This window comes from Oncorhynchus masou, chromosome 9 (genome assembly GCF_036934945.1).
Source record: "Oncorhynchus masou masou isolate Uvic2021 chromosome 9, UVic_Omas_1.1, whole genome shotgun sequence".
Lineage (NCBI taxonomy): Eukaryota > Metazoa > Chordata > Actinopteri > Salmoniformes > Salmonidae > Oncorhynchus > Oncorhynchus masou.
The window spans coordinates 6,633,820-6,655,378 of NC_088220.1; the positions used below are offsets into that span (position 1 = coordinate 6,633,820).

Consider the following 21,559-nt stretch of genomic DNA (forward strand, 5'->3'; position numbering starts at 1 on the left):
GACAGAGGGACAGAGAGAGAGAGACAGAGAGACAGAGACAGAGAGAGAGAGAGATAGACAGGGACAGAGACAGACAGAGAGAGAGAGAGAGACAGAGAGAGAGAGAGACAGAGAAACAGAGAGAGAGACAGAGAGAGAGAGAGAGAGAGACAGAGAAACAGAGACACAGAGAGAGAGAGAGGGGGGAGAGAGAGACAGAGAGATAGAGACAGAGAGAGAGAGGGAGAGAGAGAGAGACAGAGAGATAGAGACAGAGAGAGAGAGACAGAGACAGAGAGAGAGAGGGAGAGAGAGAGAGACAATTGTATAATTGCTGTTATGTAAGGTCAAATGACCAGGTTGAGTGATAAAGAAAACTGTGAACAAGACGTGTTGTGTTCATGGAATCATTCGACAGACAAGCAGTGATAGAAAGCGACAAAAAACAACAACAATCAAACAACATTCTTCCATTTGTGTCTCTCTGTGCCTTGACTGCAAAACATCTTCTAATCAAATGATGAGCTCATCAAAATGTGCTCAATGGTGACATGAGAGTAAAAAAATGTGGCCACAAAAGGATCAAAGAAGAAAATTGGGGAGGAATTGGAGGGAAGGAGATAAGCGTTATACATCATTGCAGTTTGCTATGAGAGAAAGCCTGCAGGGAACACGAGACCACCCAACCAGAAAGCTTCTGGTTTCTGACAATGGCAGCTCCTAACCAGTTAGTTAACCCGCCTCTTTCTGACCACAGAACATTTCTGTATACGCCTCTTTCCTCCCTCCCTTGTTGGCTACATTGTTTGCGTACGGTTTGGCGGTTTGGTATTCCTTAGACTTACGACACTGACTCCCCAGTTTTTAAAAAAATTATCCTGGTAGCTCCTTAGAAAACTTGATCTGGCAGGGCTTGACTCCCCAGTTTTTGAAAACTGATCCTGGCAACAGCTTGACTGGCACTTGACCAACAGTTAAAACAGTGACTGGCATCTGGCAGGGCTTGACTGGCAGTGCTTGACTAGCAGGGCTTGACTGGCAGTGCTTGACTGGGGCACTGTGCTTGACTAGCAGGGCTAGCAGGGCTTGACTGGCAGGGCTTGACTAGCAGGGCTTGACTGGCAGGGCTTGACTAGCAGGGCTTGACTGGCAGGGCTTGACTGGCAGGGCTTGACTGGCAGGGCTTGACTAGCAGGGCTTAACTGGCAGGGCTTGACTAGCAGGGCTTGACTGGCAGGGCTTGACTGGCCATTTCATATTAAGTGACTGGCTGGCAGGGCTTGACTAGCAGGGCTTGACAGGGCTTACATTAACTAGCAGGGCTTGACTAGCAGGGCCGATGTGTTTCGTGTCGTGTTTTCATATTAAGTGGGTTTACAGTAACCGATGTGTTTCGTGTCGTGTTGTCGTCAACATCTTGGAGGACTATATCTTTGAATGAAGGACACTTACGTACTTTGGATTGCTCAAGCAAGGCCAAGGGCTCTGTCTCTTTGTTTCCTGTTTGTCTGTTAACAGAGGGACACACGGAGAGAGAAGAGGAATAGAAGTTAATCACATTGATTGATTGACTAGTTAGGTTCATTCTCACGTCCACACGTCTCTCTTGCATATGTTACTCACACAAGAGAGCAACCAACGTCAACACACATTCATTCATGGCTTTCGGACAGACATAGAAACAAATTCAGAAACTATGCCCGGACTAATATGCTACTGCTCCAGGGATATCTACATGACTAGGTCACACATCTTCAGTGTGTTCTGATTGTGTCTTCATAACAATGCAATGGACCTTCACCTCAGAGAGAATGGACCTTCGCCTCAGAGAGAATGGACCTTCGCCTCAGAGAGAATGGACCTTCGCCTCAGAGGGAATGGACCTTCACCTCAGAGAGAATGGACCTTCGCCTCAGAGAGAATGGACCTTCGCCTCAGAGAGAATGGACCTTCGCCTCAGAGAGAATGGACCATCGCCTCAGAGAGAATGGACCTTCGCCTCTTAGAGAATCGACCTTCGCCTCAGAGAGAATGGACCTTCACCTCAGAGATAATGGACCTACACCTCAGAGATAATGGACCTTCGCCTAAGAGAGAATGGGCTGTGTGCTCGAATTTTATACACCTGTCAGCAACGGGTGTGGCTGAAATAGACGAATCCTCTAATTTGAAGGGGTGTCCACATACTGCTGTATATATACTGTATCAGCTCATCTGTAAAGAGTCAAGCGTGTTTTCAACACATCTAAATACTGAAAGTGGTACAGGTGGAGCAAGAGATTCTATATTCCAATACCCACTGGACACAAACTGGTTGTGGGTAGTAAAGGAGAACAGGTGTAGGTAATGATGATTCTTTCTATAAGCCTACAGCCTACAGAGATTCTATATTCCAATACCCACTGGACACAAACTGGTTGAATCAACATTGTTCATTTTCTCAGTGCCGAAAGAAATTAGAGGGAACATTGTTGACGACGTTCAATCAATGTGGAAAACTGATTCGATTTGCAAAAAAAGTAATCAAAGTAAAGGTCATTTCGTCTTTTTTTCCCACCTAACTTCTAACCTACATCCAGCGACATGGTGAAATGTTTTGTTGATTTCACATTAAATTCACATTAGTGGACAACTCAACCAAATATAAATCAAAAATAGCCGTTTAATCTGACGTCTTTGCCCAGCGGGTAATGTGAATTATGTGGCAGACAATAGCATGGCAGACGGCAACACCGTTTTAAAAATGTACCACAGATCACTCAACACAACCAGAAAGACCCGACGCATGCTGGGTCATTTCCGTTTTCCCAACGCAACACTAGAATATTGGGGCAGCAGGGTAGCCTAGTGGTTAGAGCGTTGGACTAGTAACCGAAAGGTTGCAAGTTCAAATCCCCGAGCTGACAAAGTACAAATCTGTCAATCTGCCCCTGAACAGGCAGTTAACCCACTGTTCCTAGGCTGTCATTGAAAATGAGAATTTGTTCTTAACTGACTTGCCTGGTTAAATAAAGGTAAAAAAAAAAAATGTTCAAACCACAACTTGAAACACATCGCTGGACTATCAAATGTCACCAAAACAGTCATGAGGTATTGGTCCTTTACTTAGACTGCTCCACCTGGGGAGTCAACGCCTTGGCTTGTACACAGACCTCACATACCCAGCTGCTGTCTGCCGTAGGCCTAGTTCTGATCTCTGCATGTGTCTGCTAATGCATTGAGCCAAGATTCACTCTCATTGCAGGTCTATTAACATGTTAGAAACAACTAGCGACTAGCCTTAGGCTAATGTAACAGCTAGCGTCTCGCTGGAGGTTATAGTATCTGCAGAAAGCATTCACACTCCTTAAATTTTTCCACATTTTGTTGTTTTGGATTAAATAAAGATTATTTTTTTGGGGGGGGGGGGCTGGCACTGGCCTTCACACAATACCCACGTAATGTCAAAGTGGAATTATATTTTTCGAAATAAATACCAATTAATTACAAATGGAAAGCTGAAATGTCTTGAGTCAATAAGTATTCAACCCCTTTGTTATGGCAAAGAACTTAAATAAGGAGTAAAAAAATAAATAAATAGTAATAATAAATAAATACTTAAATAAGTTCAGGAGTAAAGATTTGCATAACAAGTCACATAATAAGTTACATAGATCAATGTTAAAATAATAGTGTTCAACATGATTTTTGAATGACTACCTCATCTCTGTTCCCCGCACATACTAACCTTGCTTTATTGTATTGGTGAGAGGTTAACGTTTTTTTTTGGGGGGGGGGGGGGTGATAATGGTGTCTCACTCATCATTATTCACAATTCATTATCCGTAAGCATACACATGAATTTAGGAGTGTTTGGAAACATATACTATTCTTATATATGATTCTGGCCTTCTAGCCTTTGTTTCTCAGAACAAGAGTAGACTGATGTGTTTCAGGCCATTTTGAGCCTGTAATTGAACCCACAAACTGATGCTCCAGATACTCAACTAGTCTAAAGAAGGCCAGTTTTATTGCTTCTTTAATCAGGGCACCAGTTTTCAGCTGTGCTAACATAATTGCAAAAGGGTTTTCTAATGATCAATTAGCCTTTTAAAATGATGAACTTGGATTAGCTAACACAGGAGTGATGGTTTCTGATAATGGGCCTCCGTACGCCTATGTAGATATTCCATTTTAAAAAATCAGCCGTTTCCAGCTACAATAGTCATTTACAACATTAACAATGTCTACACTGTATTTCTGATAAATTTGATGTTATTTTAATGGACAAAAAAAAAAGGTGGTTTTCTTTCAAAAAACAAGGAAATTTGTAAGGGACCCCAAACTTTTGAACGGTAGTGTATATATTTGCGTATAAAAGTGTTTCCAACGATATTTCTCGCATAATTAATTTTACCAACACATAAAGATCCTACCTTGTCTAAGCGTATTTAGTTTTGTCGACATTTTGAAAGTTTACTGAAAACTTTTTTCTGTTTCCCATCAGGCCTGTCGGGACATTTTTCATCTTACGTGTACTTTATATACATAAAAAGGTTGGATGGAAACCTGCTTACTGTCCCAATATTTTTGGATCTCACAGTACTAGTACATGTCTGAAGATGAAGAAATATCTGATTTGTGATTCATAAAGTATCTGGAGAATTCTGTTATCCTGAATGACAATGATCCTTTTCAGCAGTGCCTTTAATTAAGCTTTGAGCTTGAAATCAATAATGAAGATCTAATTGTTTAAGCATTATGCTAGCCAACTGCTTTGGTGTTGATATTTTCCAATTAAACTTTGCCATTTGTCTCGACAGTAAAAAGCTGAACCTTGGTACGTTGTATGTCAAGTGCTTTCCATCCGTCCTAGTTCACAATTCCTATCAACGTTTGAAGGTCTCCACTTTGACTAGAAGAGGGTACTGTGAAACAAAGAAGAGTCTTTCCTCTTGAGCAACTGGTGGACTGGATTCCCCACAGACAGGCATGGACTAGTGACAACCTGCCCCCCCCCCCCCCCACAGACAGGCATGGACTAGTGACAACCTGCCCCCCCCCCCCACAGACAGGCATGGACTAGACAGGCATGACAACCTGCCCCCCCCCAGACAGGCATGGACTAGTGACAACCTGCCCCCCACAGACAGGCATGGACTAGTGACAACCTGCCCCCACCCCCCCACAGACAAATTCTTTAAAGACAAGTTGTGTTTTTTTAGAACAACTGTCATTAGTCTGCTGCCTCCTCCCTTGTTGTGGTGAACAGCTGTTTCTTTACGTCCAAGAAAAGTACAGAGAATAACCATGTTTACAGTTTACAGACTCTTTTCAGTGGCAGTTGAAAAACAGAAGTAAAAGTTTTAGTAAACGGCGAAAAGGGGAAAATCTTTACAGGGTAATTGATTTATGACTTAAAACAGGATGAAACGGGGTTTTAGGATCTACTCCAAACACAAACCTTTGACCCATAAAACGGTTAGATTTGCATTGTGTTGACAGAGTGCATCTTCGCTAGATTTATAGTTATCTATCACTCCGGTGTTCCGTTTGTGTTTTGCCCATTTGAAGTTGCAGAAGAGCAGAAACCCGAGCGCGTCATAGCTACATGTTGTTATCTATAGCGAATAGCCACCTGTGAGCTAGGAGTTTGGTTAACGGATCCAACGAGTGTTTCTCTCTTTTCAAACCCTCGTTAAAAAAAGGTCTTTCATCACACCACCGCCAAGCTAAAAACCTCTTCCTATCCTTACTGCTTTTATTGTTGGCGTAGCTAGCTAGTTGGTTGCCCGGCTACTGAATTAGATAGGATAGTGGAGATGAACGGCAAGCGATAAGAGGTTGGATTGTCACTGTGTTTGCATGGAGAGACTCAGGGTATGACAGCTGTCATTCATTGGTATTCATTTGCCTCCTGTCACAAGATCAACAACATACCGTAGGTAAGACGGTAAGTCTCAAGGAATTCCATAAACGTGCACTCTGTCTGTAATCCGTTCAATTAAGCAATTAAGAGATATTCTGAGAAAACACCAAAGTCACTGCTTCAGGTTGGTTTATAAAAGGAAACACTACTGTTTTAATGATCACAATCACTGCAGTGCACACAGAGGAGAGGCGCTAGCTAGCTTGCTAAAGGGAGTGTGGGGCATGGGGCCTGGGCCAGGAATTAGACTGACTAGCATATTGATTGTACCCATGAGTGTGCTGTCAAATTTCCGTCACCTTATGGGCTTTTCCCGTTCTAGTCAGTCAAACAAATAGATTGAGTTCAATGTGCCTCCAGTCTTACCACCATCTCAGTGCTAGCTTACGTGCTAAGGGAATGGAGAAACGGGCTAGGCTACAAGTCCCACCTCAGGCAGTGCTAGCTTTTTTACATTTACATCATTTAGCAGATGCACTTATCCAGAGAGACTTACAGTAGTGGGGGCAACAGGCTAAACGGCTGGGTGTTGTGCTCTACAGGGCTGAGCAGGACCCACCCTGGGCTGGGTGTTGTGCTCTACAGGGTTGAGCAGGACCCACCCTGGGCTGGGTGCTATATGCGGTGCAGTGCTGTGCTACGAGGCTGGGCCCCACCTTGCCTCGAGTCCTGTCTCAGTGAAAGTTGTTTGCTTGCTAAGAGCTTGTAGCAACAGGCTACAGGGCTAGACACCCTAGCCTCTCAGTGCTAGTTTGGTTGCTAAGAGAGCAACCAATGGGCGAGGCAACAGGCCTGGGTGTTGTGTTGTGCTCTACAGGGCTGAGCAGGCCCCACTCTGGGCTGGGTGCTATGCTCTACAGGGCTGAGCAGGCCCCACCCTGGGCTCCAGTCTTACACATTTCTTGATAGCGCTGTCAGGCCAGCTGGACCGGAGCCCAGTCTCTCCTCTGTACCTCTCCCACAGTGACTAACTGCAAAGAAATGACCTCCACTCACTCTACCCAGCCTCTCTGTGTGCTGCCTGCAAACTCAGAGCATGTCAGCACAAGGTCCAGAAACAAAACAGAATCACTTTTCTTTCTTTCTTCATTTGGTTGCGTCATGTTAGGCAACTACAATCATCGTCACTGAATGGATCTCTGTACCTGATTGTGCCAAGGAGCCGTATAGACTCTCCAGTTTGGTAAACACTTAGAGAGTTAGTCTCGTATCTGGTAAACACCTATAGAATTAGTCTCGTATCTGGTAAACACCTAGAGAGTTAGTCTCGTATCTGGTAAACACCTAGAGAGTTAGTCTCGTATCTGGTAAACACCTAGAGAGTTAGTCTCGTATCTGGTAAACACCTAGAGAGTTAGTCTCGTATCTGGTAAACACCTAGAGAGTTAGTCTCGTATCTGGTAAACACCTAGAGAGTTAGTCTCGTATCTGGTAAACACCTAGAGAGTTAGTCTCGTATCTGGTAAACACCTAGAGAGTTAGTCTCGTATCTGGTAAACACCTAGAGAGTTAGTCTCGTATCTGGTAAACACCTAGAGAGTTAGTCTCGTATCTGGTAAACACCTATAGAGTTAGTCTCGTATCTGAAAGGATCTTAAGTTGATTGATTGAAGACAACTATCAAGAATAGATTGAAAAGTGGTTCGTGATAAAGAACACTAATCATCAAACAATGAAATATTGGTGAGTGGCAAGATTTGGTTAAGGATCTATGGACTCTGGTCTAAAGTAGTGCGCTATGAAATGTATAGGGTGCCATTTGGGACACACCTAAGCTAAGGAGAATAGACAACTGAATTATCCCAAAGCTATCAAACAGAATTGTCTCAATGTTTTGCTCCTCCCTTTGTTTTTGCATAAGTTTTTGCATAGGCAAAACGTGAAAATGTTGTAGATCGACAGAGGCAAATGGGGTTCTTCTACAGTGCACGGTGTGAAAAACCTCAAATCATAAAGCATAACATTGATCAATAATAAATCCTTTTATTAAAATGATTTACATTTTGTTTCCAAATGCTCATCAAAATACATCAACAGATAAGGACTGCGTACAAGTATTGTGTTATTTAAGTAGGCTGTTGTTGTCTGTCCCAAAGTGACAGGAACACTGTTTATTGCTTGTGTGAATGTCACCAGGGGCTAATGCTAATTCCACACCTCCATTTAAATCTTAATGGTAATTACAGGCTAATATCACACCTCCATATAAATCTTAATGGTAATTACAGGCTAATGTCACACCTCCATTTTAATCTTTAAAGGAATGGTTTCCCCTGGAGCTTTGGAAATCAACATTTAATACCAGAAACTCTATGAAATGTTATAGTTATTGTTGAGTTGAATCATTCTAATGTTTTCCAGTGATATGACATATTGATAGATAGTGTGTAACACACCTGTAACTTTTTGACTGTTTGCAACTTTAAAAACCTTCTGCACATTCCATAGGTTTTATTTCAGCGTTGAAGAACAGCTGTGGTTGGAAACAAATGGGTTTTAACAAGTAAAGACAGGTGCTGAGAAGGACGTAAAGAAATTACAGTTTCAAAAAAAAACACGTGAGCCTGAATATGTTACCAGCCGGGAAAACAACCTCAACAAAGCAACATATATTTGCATTACTCACACTACCACCCGGACATTTAGGCACTGCACTCCGAGTGCATCTCATTGCTGCAGGCGTCACTACAGACACTAGTATACCCAGACATTTAGGCACTGCACTCCGAGTGGATCTCAGTGCTGCAGGCGTCACTACAGACACTAGTATACCCAGACATTTAGGCACTGCACTCCGAGTGCATCTCAGTGCTGCAGGCGTCACTACAGACACTAGTATACCCAGACATTTAGGCACTCCACTCCGAGTGGATCTCAGTGCTGCAGGCGTCACTACAGACACTAGTATACCCAGACATTTAGGCACTCCACTCCGAGTGCATCTCAGTGCTGCAGGCGTCACTACAGACACTAGTATACCCAGACATTTAGGCACTGCACTCCGAGTGGATCTCAGTGCTGCAGGCGTCACTACAGACACTAGTATACCCAGACATTTAGGCACTGCACTCCGAGTGGATCTCAGTGCTGCAGGCGTCACTACAGACACTAGTATACCCAGACATTTAGGCACTGCACTCCGAGTGCATCTCAGTGCTGCAGGCGTCACTACAGACACTAGTATACCCAGACATTTAGGCACTCCACTCCGAGTGGATCTCAGTGCTGCAGGCGTCACTACAGACACTAGTATACCCAGACATTTAGGCACTGCACTCCGAGTGGATCTCAGTGCTGCAGGCGTCACTACAGACACTAGTATACCCAGACATTTAGGCACTCCACTCCGAGTGGATCTCAGTGCTGCAGGCGTCACTACAGACACTAGTATACCCAGACATTTAGGCACTGCACTCCGAGTGGATCTCAGTGCTGCAGGCGTCACTACAGACACTAGTATACCCAGACATTTAGGCACTCCACTCCGAGTGCATCTCAGTGCTGCAGGCGTCACTACAGACACTAGTATACCCAGACATTTAGGCACTGCACTCCGAGTGCATCTCATTGCTGCAGGCGTCACTACAGACACTAGTATACCCAGACATTTAGGCACTGCACTCCGAGTGCATCTCATTGCTGCAGGCGTCACTACAGACACTAGTATACCCAGACATTTAGGCACTGCACTCCGAGTGGATCTCAGTGCTGCAGGCGTCACTACAGACACTAGTATACCCAGACATTTAGGCACTGCACTCCGAGTGCATCTCAGTGCTGCAGGCGTCACTACAGACACTAGTATACCCGGACCAATGTTGAAAACTCAATGCCACCCCCCACCCCCCTTTGCTAAAAATGTTTTCTGAATACTCTAAAATCTCAGGAAATAAAATGGAACGTGGAGAGGAAAAAAAGAAATAATGACAATAGAAGAAAATAATAAATCCTGATCTAAAGCTTTAAGTGGACCACAAAAAATATCAGATACTTAGGATGCTTATATAAATATAACTTCATCCCATTACTCAACAATATGAAAGCAGATTTAATTCAATGGAATAATCTTCCTATAAATATTACAGGCACAATAAACCTCTTCAGAACGGCATGGCTCCAAAATGTTTTCAGATGTATTCTGGGTAATAACGAATTACCCTATCCGAAGACATTCTTTAAAAAAGTATACTCGGTCAGAACAAACTTTATACGGGCAAATAAATCTCATGGAATAAAAAGGAAGGTTTTACATCTTCCTAATAAGTCTGAGGTGGGGTTAACCTTCCAGACGTGAAATTGTATCTGCTCACCACCCAGGGCTTTAACTTGCAAAATATACTTTGTTAAATGCACTAAAGGGGGGAAATGGGTACATATTGAAGATGTGCTCATCCCCAGAATCTTTTCACTTGTGTCTATTTACAAATGATAAAGAACACTTAACAACTTTAAATGAAACATATTCAACAAGAACCAATATCACTCCCTTAAAACACAACCCTATGGAACAATCCTTGGATAGCTTTTGTGAATTCGCCAATAAATTGGCATATATACTATAAATGGGAAATACATTGATTTCCATAACAGAATTTAAAAAAAAAAACAATTTTGGAGAGTGTACAAAACATTAGGAACATGACATTAGGATATAATGGCGCTGGAGGAGATGGAGGATTGAAAGAATGAAAGGATTTACTTCAGATACCGATCGAGGCCCAAATCCCCGTCATTCGCATGAAGGAGAGACAGAAATATAGGGGTTGTAGGCCAGGGTGCCTTGTAAGAATCCCGACAGCGAGTGGGTGACCCACCTCTACCATTGGTTCTAATAGCCAACGTGCAATCATTCGATAATAACCTGGATGAGCTCCGATCAAGACTATCCTACCAATGGGACATTAAAAACAGTAATATCTTATGTTTCACCTAGTTGTGGCTGAGCGAGGAGGCAGCGCTCCTAGTGGCCAGGGACTTTAATGCAGAGAAACTTAAATAAGTTTTACCTGATTCCTACCAGCACGTTACAACAAGAGGAGAAAAAAAACTCTGGACCCCCTGTATATAGCCTCCACGTTGACTCTGTACTGGTACCCCCTGTCTACAGCCCCCACATACACTCTGTACTGGTAACCCCTGTATATAGCCTCCACATTGACTCTGTACCGTAACACCCTGTATATAGCCTCCACATTGACTCTGTACCGGTATCCCCTGTATATAGCCTCCAAATTGACTCTGTACCGGTACCCCTGTATATAGCCTCCACATTGACTCTGTACCGGTACCCCCTGTATATAGCCTCCACATTGACTCTGTACTGGTACCCCCTGTCTACAGCCCCCACATTGACTCTGTACTGGTATCCCCTGTATATAGCCTCCACATTGACTCTGTACTGGTACCCCCTGTATATAGCCTCCACATTGACTCTGTACTGGTACCCCCTGTATATAGCCTCCATATTGACTCTGTACTGGGACCCCCTGTATATAGCCTCCATATTGACTCTGTACTGGTACCCCCTGTATATAGCCTCCATATTGACTCTGTACTGGTACCCCCTGTATATAGCCTCCATATTGACTCTGTACTGGTACCCCCTGTATATAGCCTCCATATTGACTCTGTACTGGTACCCCTGTATATAGCCTCCACATTGACTCTGTACTGGTACCCCCTGTATATAGCCTCCACATTGACTCTGTACTGGGACCCCTGTATATAGCCTCCATATTGACTCTGTACTGGTACCCCCTGTATATAGCCTCCACATTGACTCTGTACTGGTACCCCTGGCACCACATTGACTCTGTATATAGCCTCCACATTGACTCTGTACCGGCACCCCCTGTATATAGCCTCCACATTGACTCTGTACCGGTACCCCCTGTATATAGCCTCCACATTGACTCTGTACCGGCACCCCCTGTATATAGCCTCCACATTGACTCTGTACCGGTACCCCCTGTATATAGCCTCCACATTGACTCTGTACTGGTACCCCCTGTATATAGCCTCCGCATTGACTCTGTACCGGTACCCCCTGTATATAGCCTCCACATTGACTCTGTACCAGTACCCCCTGTATATAGCCTCCACATTGACTCTGTACCGGTACCCCCTGTATATAGCCTCCACATTGACTCTGTACTGGCACCTCCTGTATATAGCCCCCATATTGACTCTGTACCGGTACCCCCTGTATATAGCCTCCATATTGACTCTGTACTGGTACCCCCTGTATATAGCCTCCACATTGACTCTGTACTGGTACCCCCTGTATATAGCCTCCATATTGACTCTGTACTGGTACCCCCTGTATATAGCCTCCACATTGACTCTGGACTGGTACCCCCTGTATACAGCCTCCACATTGACTCTGTACTGGTACCCCCTGTATATAGCCTCCACATTGACTCTGTACTGGTACCCCCTGTATACAGCCTCCACATTGACTCTGTACTGGTACCCCCTGTATACAGCCTCCACATTGACTCTGGACTGGTACCCCCTGTATATAGTCTCCACATTGACTCTGTACTGGTACCCCCTGTATATAGCCTCCACATTGACTCTGTACTGGTAACCCCTGTATATAGCCTCCATATTGACTCTGTACTGGTACCCCCTGTATACAGCCTCCACATTGACTCTGTACTGGTAACCCCTGTATACAGCCTCCACATTGACTCTGTACTGGTACCCCCTGTATATAGTCTACACATTGACTCTGTACTGGTACCCCCTGTATACAGCCTCCACATTGACTCTGTACTGGTACCCCCTGTATATAGTCTACACATTGACTCTGTACTGGTACCCCCTGTATATAGCCTCCACATTGACTCTGTACTGGTAACCCCTGTATATAGCCTCCATATTGACTCTGTACTGGTACCCCCTGTATATAGTCTCCACATTGACTCTGTACTGGTACCCCCTGTATACAGCCTCCACATTGACTCTGTACTGGTACCCCCTGTATATAGTCTACACATTGACTCTGTACTGGTACCCCCTGTATATAGCCTCCACATTGACTCTGTACTGGTAACCCCTGTATATAGCCTCCATATTGACTCTGTACTGGTACCCCCTGTATACAGCCTCCACATTGACTCTGTACTGGTACCCCCTGTATATAGCCTCCACATTGACTCTGTACTGGTAACCCCTGTATATAGCCTCCACATTGACTCTGTACCGGTACCCCCTGTATATAGCCTTCACATTGACTCTGTACCGCTACACCCTGTATATAGTCTTCACATTGACTCTGTACTGGTACCCCCTGTATATAGCCTCCACATTGACTCTGTACTGGTACCCCCTGTATATAGCCTCCACATTGACTCTGTACTGGTACCCCTGTATATAGCCTCCACATTGACTCTGTACTGGTACCCCCTGTATATAGCCTCCACATTGACTCTGTACTGGTACCCCCTGTATATAGCCTCCACATTGACTCTGTACTGGTACCCCTGTATATAGCCTCCACATTGACTCTGTACTGGTACCCCTGTATATAGCCTCCACATTGACTCTGTACTGGTACCCCCTGTATATAGCCTCCACATTGACTCTGTACTGGTAACCCCTGTCTATAGCCTCCACATTGACTCTGTACCGGTACCCCCTGTATATAGCCTCCACATTGACTCTGTACTGGTACCCCCTGTATATAGCCTCCACATTGACTCTGTACCAGTACCCCCTGTATATAGCCTCCACATTGACTCTGTACCGGTACCCCCTGTATATAGCCTCCACATTGACTCTGTACTGGTAACCCCTGTATATAGCCTCCACATTGACTCTGTACTGGTAACCCCTGTATACAGCCTCGTTACTGTTGTTGCTCTTTAATTATTTGTATTTTTTTATTGTTTTATTGTTTACTTCAGTTTATTTAGTAAATACTTTCTCAAAACTTATTTTTTCTTAAAACTGCATTGTTGGTTAAGGGCTTGTAAGTAAGCATTTCACTGTGAGGTCTACTACACCTGTTGTATTCAGCATTTCACTGTGAGGTCTACTACACCTGTTGTATTCAGCATTTCACTGTGAGGTCTACTACACCTGTTGTATTCAGCATTTCACTGTGAGGTCTACTACACCTGTTGTATTCGGGCTCATGTGACAAGTACATTTTGATTTGATTGGGAACATTACATTTACATTTAAGTCATTTAGCAGACGCTCTTATCCAGAGCGACTTACAAATTGGTGAATTCACCTACATGACGTAGACTGACGTAGACTGACCAGGGGAATCCAGATGAAAGCCAACGGTCCCTTATTGATTTCACCTGTAAAATACACTTTAATCAGTGTAGATGAAGGAGAGGAAACAGGTTACGGAAGGATTTTTAAGCCTTTAGATATGGATTGTGTATGTGTGACATTCAGAAGGTGAATGGGCAACTCACAATATTTAAGTACATTTGAAATGGGGTATGGTAGTAGGTGCCAGGCGCACCGGTTTGAGTGTGTCAAGAACTGCAACGCTGCTGGGTTTTTCAAGCTGGGTTTTTCACGCTCAACAGTTTCCCGTGTGTATCAAGAATGTTCCACCACCCAAAATATATCCAGCCAACTTGACACAAGTGTTGGAAGCATTGGAGACAACCTGGGCCAGCTTCTCTGTGGAACGCCTTTCGACACCTTGTAGAGTCCATTTCCCTGATGAATTGAGGCGGTTCTGAGGGCAGAAGGGGCGGTTCTGAGGGCAAAAGGGGCGGTTCTGAGGGCAGAAGGGGGTGCAACTCCATAGTAGAAAGGTGTTCCTTATGTTTTGCGCACTCTGTGTAAATCTCTCTTTCTGCATATTTCAAGACATGGTGTATGAGGATGCAGGGAGGTACCCGATAGGTCGATACTTAAAATCCTCCATCGTTAACACAATGGAAAAGGTCAAATACTTTATTATCTAAACGTTGAAAGTGCTTGCGGGCAACGGAGAGAAACTACATGGTGCCGTTTGAGGCCATGTGGCGGTGAATGATGCTCTGGTGACGGGGGTGTGAGCAGGTGTGTCTGGGCAGAAGGGATGTTGTGGATGTCGGTGAGCATCTGTATGTTCTCGTTTGTATATGGATGTTTTGTATTGTTTAAAGTGAAGAGGGGCAGGAGGGAGTGGGGAGGTGAGAGTGGGTGGGGGGGGGTGAGTGGGGAATGGGGCAGGAGTGGGGATGAAGGAGGGAAGGTAAGTGGGAAGGGGGGAAAGATTGGGGAGTGGGTAGGAGGATGGAGGAGGAGGGAGTGCTAGGCAGGGAGTGGCTCTCTGGAAATCTGTGGACAATCATTCGGTCTGAAAGAGGTATTGTTAAAGAATTATTGTCATGAACATTGCTTCAGTTCATTATGGCAAAATACACTACATGACCAAAAGTATGTGGACACCTGCTCGTCAAACATTTCATTCTAAAATATTGGGCATTAATAAGGAGTTATTAATGCTCCCCCCTGTGCTCCGATAACAACCTCCACTCTTCGGGAGAAGTCTTTGCACTAGATGTTGCAACATTGGTGCAGGGACTTTGGGTCTTCGGTCGGGTCACTGATGTTGGGCGATTAGGCCTGGCTCATAGTCGGCGTTCCAATTCATCACAAAAGGTGTTCGATGGGGATGAGGTAAGGGCTATGTGCAGGCCAGTCAAGTTGTTCCACACCGAACTTGACAAACAATTTTTTTAGGACCTCGCTTTGTGCATGGCGGCACTGTCGTGCTGAAACAGGAAATGGCCTTCCCCAAACTGTTGCCACAAAGTTGGAAGCGCAGAATCATCTAGAAAGTCATTGTATGCTGTACCGTTAAGATTTCCCTTCACTGGAACTAAGGGACCTAGCCTGCCAGATGGTGAAGCGTGATTCATCGCTCCAGTTTCCACTGCTCCAGAGTCCACTGCTCCAGAGTCCACTGCTCCAGAGTCCACTGCTCCACTTTCCACTGCTCCAGTTTTCACTGCTCCAGAGTCCACTGCTCCAGAGTCCACTGCTCCAGAGTCCACTGCTCCAGAGTCCACTGCTCCAGAGTCCACTGCTCCAGAGTCCACTGCTCCAGAGTCCACTGCTCCAGAGTCCACTGCTCCAGAGTCCACTGCTCCACAGTCCACTGCTCCAGAGTCCACTGATCCAGAGTCCACTGCTCCACAGTCCACTGCTCCAGAGTCCACTGCTCCACAGTCCACTGCTCCAGAGTCCACTGCTCCACTTTCCACTGCTCCAGTTTTCACTGCTCCAGAGTCCACTGCTCCAGAGTCCACTGCTCCAGAGTCCACTGCTCCAGAGTCCACTGCTCCAGAGTCCACTGCTCCAGAGTCCACTGCTCCAGAGTCCACTGCTCCAGAGTCCACTGCTCCAGAGTCCACTGCTCCAGAGTCCACTGCTCCAGAGTCCACTGCTCCAGTTTCCACTGCTCCAGAGTCCAATGCTCCAGAGTCCACTGCTGCAGAGTCCACTGCTCCAGAGTCCACTGCTCCAGAGTCCACTGATCCAGAGTCCACTGCTCCAGAGTCCACTGCTCCAGAGTCCACTGCTCCAGTTTCCACTGCTCCAGAGTCCACTGATCCAGTTTCCACTGCTCCAGTTTCCACTGCTCCAGAGTCCACTGCTCCAGAGTCCACTGCTCCAGAGTCCACTGCTCCAGAGTCCATTTCGGCCAACGCTTGTGCATAGTGATCTTAGGCTGGTGTGCTGCTGCTCAGCCATGGAAACCCATTTCAGGAAGCTCCTGATGAACAGTTCTTGTGCTGACGGTGCTTCCAGAGGCAGTGCGGAACTCGGTAGTGAGTCTTGTGTGGCCTACCACTTTGCGGTTGAGCCGTTGTTGCTCCTAGATGTTTCCACTTCACAATACCCACGCTTACATTTGACCAGGGCAGCTTTACCAGGGCATTCATTTGCTGAACTGACTTGTTGGAAAGGTGGCATCCTATGACGGTGCCACGTTGAAAGTCACTGAGCTCATCAGTAAGGCCATTCTACTGCCAATGTTTGTCAATGAAGATTCAGAGAAATAAGCTTTTTTTGTGCATATGGAACATTTCTGGGATTGTTTATTTCAGCTCATGAAACATGGGACAAACACTTTACACGTTGCGTTTATATTTTTGTTCAGTGTACTCATGTATATGTAGTCATGAGTCAAGAGAGATTTTTTTACATGGGTGTACAGTTACACAGAGGAGGAAGAAAACCCAACAACAATATTGGAGCTTCAGTCAACAATTTCCCAAGTTGGGATCAATAACGTATTACTGTACACTTCTCGTCCTTATTTCACCAATTCTGATGGACGGACAGCTGCTTCAGGGCACCAGGTGTGAAATCTATGTGATAAATAAAATCAATGACTTAAATGGCCCAATTATCTACAATTACAACACCCAGGGAACAATCAGACACAGAGATGAATACAAGTGTTAAAATAAAATCTCTCTCTCTCACACAATTCAATTTCAATTTAAAGGGCTTTATTGGCATGTTTACATTGCCAAAGCAAGTGAAGTAGATAATAACAAAAGTGAAATGAAAATAAAAAGCAACAGTAAACATTACACTCACAGAAGTTCCACAAGACATTCACAAAAGAATAAAGACCTTTCAAATGTCATATTATATATATACTGTGTTGTAATGATGTGCATATAGTTAAAGAACAAAAGGGAAGATAAATAAACATAAATATGGGTTGTATTTACAATGGTGTTTGTTCTTCACTGGTTGACCTTTTCTCGTGGCAACAGGTCACACATCTTGCTGCTGTGATGGAACACTGTGGTATTTCACCCAATAGATATGGGAGTCAAAATTGGGTTTGTTTTCGAATTCTTTGTGGGTCTGTGTAATCTGAGGGAAATATGTGTCTCTAATATGGTCATACATTTGGCAGGAGGTTAGGAAGTGCTGCTCAGTTTCCACCTCATTGTGTGGGCAGTGTGCACATAGCCTGTCTTCTCTTGAGAGCCAGGTCTGCCTATGGCGGCATTTCTCAATAGCAAGGCTATGCTCACTGAGTCTGTACATAGTCAAAGATTTCCTTAAGTTTGGGTCAGTCACAGTGGTCAGGTATTCTGCCACTTTGTACTCTCTGTTTAGGGCCAAACAGCATTCAAGTTTGCTCTGTTTTTTTGTTAATTCTTTCCAATGTGTCAAGTAATTATCTTTTAGTTTTCTCTCTCTCTCTCGCTCTTCTCTCTCTCTCTCTCCCCTCTCCCTCCTCTCTCCTCTCTCTCTCCCCCTTTCGAATGGGTCCGTGATGAGGAAATGAAAAAAGGAAGTGTGCGAGAGTCTGGGCTCTTTCCATCTCACACTGGCACAGTGAGAATGCCACTCCTCTCCTCTGCTATCAACAGTTGGCAGAGGAAAGCTGTGGTGGCAGGCTTGTTGGAATACAATGATGAGTGTTCTACGAATTCCATGTCCACTGGATGGATAGAACACATGAGTAAATAACGATGTCAGGGGGTGGTCAAGAAAGGCTCTGTTCTGAATCTGAGGTTTTCTTAAATTATTGCTTACTTTTTTCCAATCCATATTTGACACTTACTATATTCTCTGTTTTGAACAAGTACTACCGAGTCAAATGAACTGTTCAAAACACTGAATACAGTGTATAGGCTATACACTTACATACCTTCACAATAATAACAAAGTTTACATTTAAAGGTCTAGTACAGTCAAAAACGTGATTTTACTGATTCGCCACACTATGGGGTTGGAATAATATTGTGAATTTGTGAAAATGGTGATAATTCCCGTTTAGTATTAGAGCTGTTGGGAAAAATTGTCTAAAATTACAGCCTATTTTGTTGGGATGGCGTTTTGGCCTGCCAGGTGACATCACCAGGCGGAAGATTTAGTTAAGAATGTTCCACATTTCTCCGTCAATAACAGCTAGTTTTCAGTTTCCCCTTCCCCACTCAGACCACTCTCAGACAGAACTTGCAAAAGTCTTGCTAGAGAAATTGCTTGTGCTATCTAAAATCACTGTGAAATATATTTTCCATAACAAAATATATAGTATTTTCAGCTGTTTTAAGCTCAATTACAAAAACCTGAAGACTCAAAAAAAAACTTAAGAACTGGCAGCATAGAAGTAGCACACATAGAACAGATCTATGACTTGCTTTCAAGTTGATTTTGTTTTTAAATGTTTTATTTAAGTCAGTTAAGAAAAAAAAAAAAAAAAAAAAAAAAGAACAATTTCTTATTTACAATGACAGCCTTCAAGGGAACAGTCCGGTTCAGGGGCAGAAGAAACAGATTTGTACCTTGTTAGCTCAGGGATTCAATCCAGCAACCTTTCAGTTACAGGCTCAACGCGCTAACCACTAGGCTACCTGCCGCCCCAATGACAGATCTATAGCACACTATGTGAATTCGGTAGGGTTGCCCAAAAAGTTACATATTGCCACTTTAAGCATGACTTGACCGACCATACAGCCCATCACTTCGACAGGAACAATTGGAGAACGTTAGACTTTTACAGCTTTAAGGCATTCTGTGTGAGCTCGCTGGCTCTGGTGACATCCTATAGCTAGTGTTCTCTGGGAGAGTGGTATTCTTTCCCTTGCTGTTTCACAGAAGAACGTCGGCCAGGGTGTGGCAGAAGGGGGAAGGGAGAGCTTTTAAAAATATGAATTTCCACCCAACTATGACAAAGCATAATGTTTGAGGGATCAATATCGCTACATCTCTATCTATGTCTATTGTGATGAAGAAACTAACAAAACGGTGTCTGTTTCGATTGATCATAACTCTTCAAGGTTAATACACGCCTGAAGTTACAACAGCGTAGTTGTTCTGTTATTCAAACACATTCTGTATCTTCGTTTCTGAGCTCGATTTTTGTTTTTAAACGATGTCTCTATGTGCTGCAGGAGTCTTGATTATTTTCCCCTCTTTTCCTCAGACCTGGTTTCAATTAGTAAGTATTTCCTAACCACTGCATTCCATTACCATACCCCACCCACCCTCCTAAATTCTCTCTCTCTCCACCCTGGCCAGAATCCCAGGATAAAACGAATCGACTTAAAACTGCGAGCGAGAAAGTCCGTAAAACTCCACCCATGTCAACACGTTAAACGGAGAAAACTTTTTTGTTTGTTGCTAAATTCGAAATGTACCGTTTTTTGTTATACTATATTAAACCCGTTACTATATTACTCTCTGAAACCCTTTGGTTTCGTGAAGATGGGTTATAAATATGTTGTTCACAGACTTCTGTACATGATTGCAGATTGTGTGCAATTCTTTTCTCTCTCTCTCTCTTCCCTTGGTGCGCCTCCCTGAACCAGAAGCAGGAGGAGGTGGAGGACTTGTAAGGGAGTAGAATCCACACCCAAGTCTGTAGGCTATCTTAAAACGCTTTATGGGGAACTGCCTTTACTGATAGTCATTTCTTAGCAAATAATTACTCATACTCAACACAAACACTCGACTTGATGGATTAGACGCAAATAGAACAAATATCATTTAACTTGACAGGTTTTACATCAATGATGATGTTTGGGGCGGTTTCTTTAAACAACTTTCTTTTTTCTTTACTGCGTGCAGGGCAGGGTTAGGATAAGAGGATCAATATCCACGTTGCTAAGATGAAATCACAACCGGACTAGGCTATACATTTGCATGGGTTTTTAAAATTATATATTAAAAAGAAAATGGTATAACACATCCCCGGGAAACTTAAATTAGTCTGGCATGTAAGTCCTTCACGTGAGTGGCGTCGCTTCATATACCCCAGTCAGCTGTATTTAGTGCACCGTAACAGAGAGTGAAATGAGAAGTGAGACCCAAGTCACCGTTCATGTGGGTGGGGACACACACCCACTTCATCTCGTGTTCTACATTACAGAACTTTGAACGAGAAAACAAAGTAGCACCGCGGACCACCACCCTTCCTCTTCAGTTACTGTGGTGAAAGACTTATTCTTATTCTCAAAAATGTTATTAAATTTAGCTTTAAAACAGCACGATTGCCACGTCATTTAAAACACATGCATTATAACTTTTGGGTGGAGTTTACCAGATATGATACCATCACCATCATAAACGGTTAAAAATAATCTAAATAAAAATTGTGATGACAAAAGTAAATAGTTGTTTTTTACCTGAGCAGTCTGAGCTGCAACAACTTCAACACAGCAACTTGAGCATCGTTGGCAATGTCCTCTTCCCCTCCTGCTGTCCCAGCAGTCGATAAAAGCACGTCTTCTTCTTCCCAATCAAACGTTCTTTCTCACTTCTAAAATACTTGTCTTTCTCTATCAACCCGAGTCTCCCTCCGTGTCCAGGGCGTTTTTCTCTCTCCCCTCCCTTCTCACTCTCTCCCCTTAGAGAGTGCGTGTTGCCTTTTTTTTCTAGTCTGCGTGGCTGTTACTCCGGGCGATGCAGAATGGTTGGACATGCGAACGGGTAGGGCTACTGGTCTTGGATAAAGGGAGGAATAGAGGGCGGGAGGTAACGGGAGGTGGGAAGGGAGTGGCCGTAGTCTCCCTTTCTGTCTCTGCCCATCCAATGCAACTTGACTCAGGGAGACATAACATAGTAAACTAAATCCGGGACATGCAAATGATACAAAACAAAAATACAAAACGCAACATGCAACAATTTCACGATTTTATTGAGTTACACTTCATATATGGAAATAAGTCAATTGAA

General features: G+C 44.0%; 1 protein-coding gene across 5 annotated transcripts in view; it reads right to left on the reverse strand.

Moving 5' to 3' along the window:
* The window catches only part of LOC135545452 (neuroblast differentiation-associated protein AHNAK-like), a 62,040-nt gene extending 40,738 nt beyond the window's left edge, over positions 1-21,302 (reverse strand). For 4 of the 5 annotated variants that reach the window (XM_064973078.1, XM_064973080.1, XM_064973079.1 and 1 more), the window contains exons 1-2: positions 21,010-21,302; positions 1,436-1,487 (exon numbers count right to left, since the gene is read on the reverse strand). The gene's annotated coding sequence lies outside the window, so the exon portion shown is untranslated. Of the gene's footprint in view, positions 1-1,431; positions 1,488-21,009 lie in introns of all 5 variants that reach the window. The other variant, XM_064973077.1, reaches the window with a different exon arrangement.
* Positions 21,303-21,559: the final 257 nt, after the last annotated feature.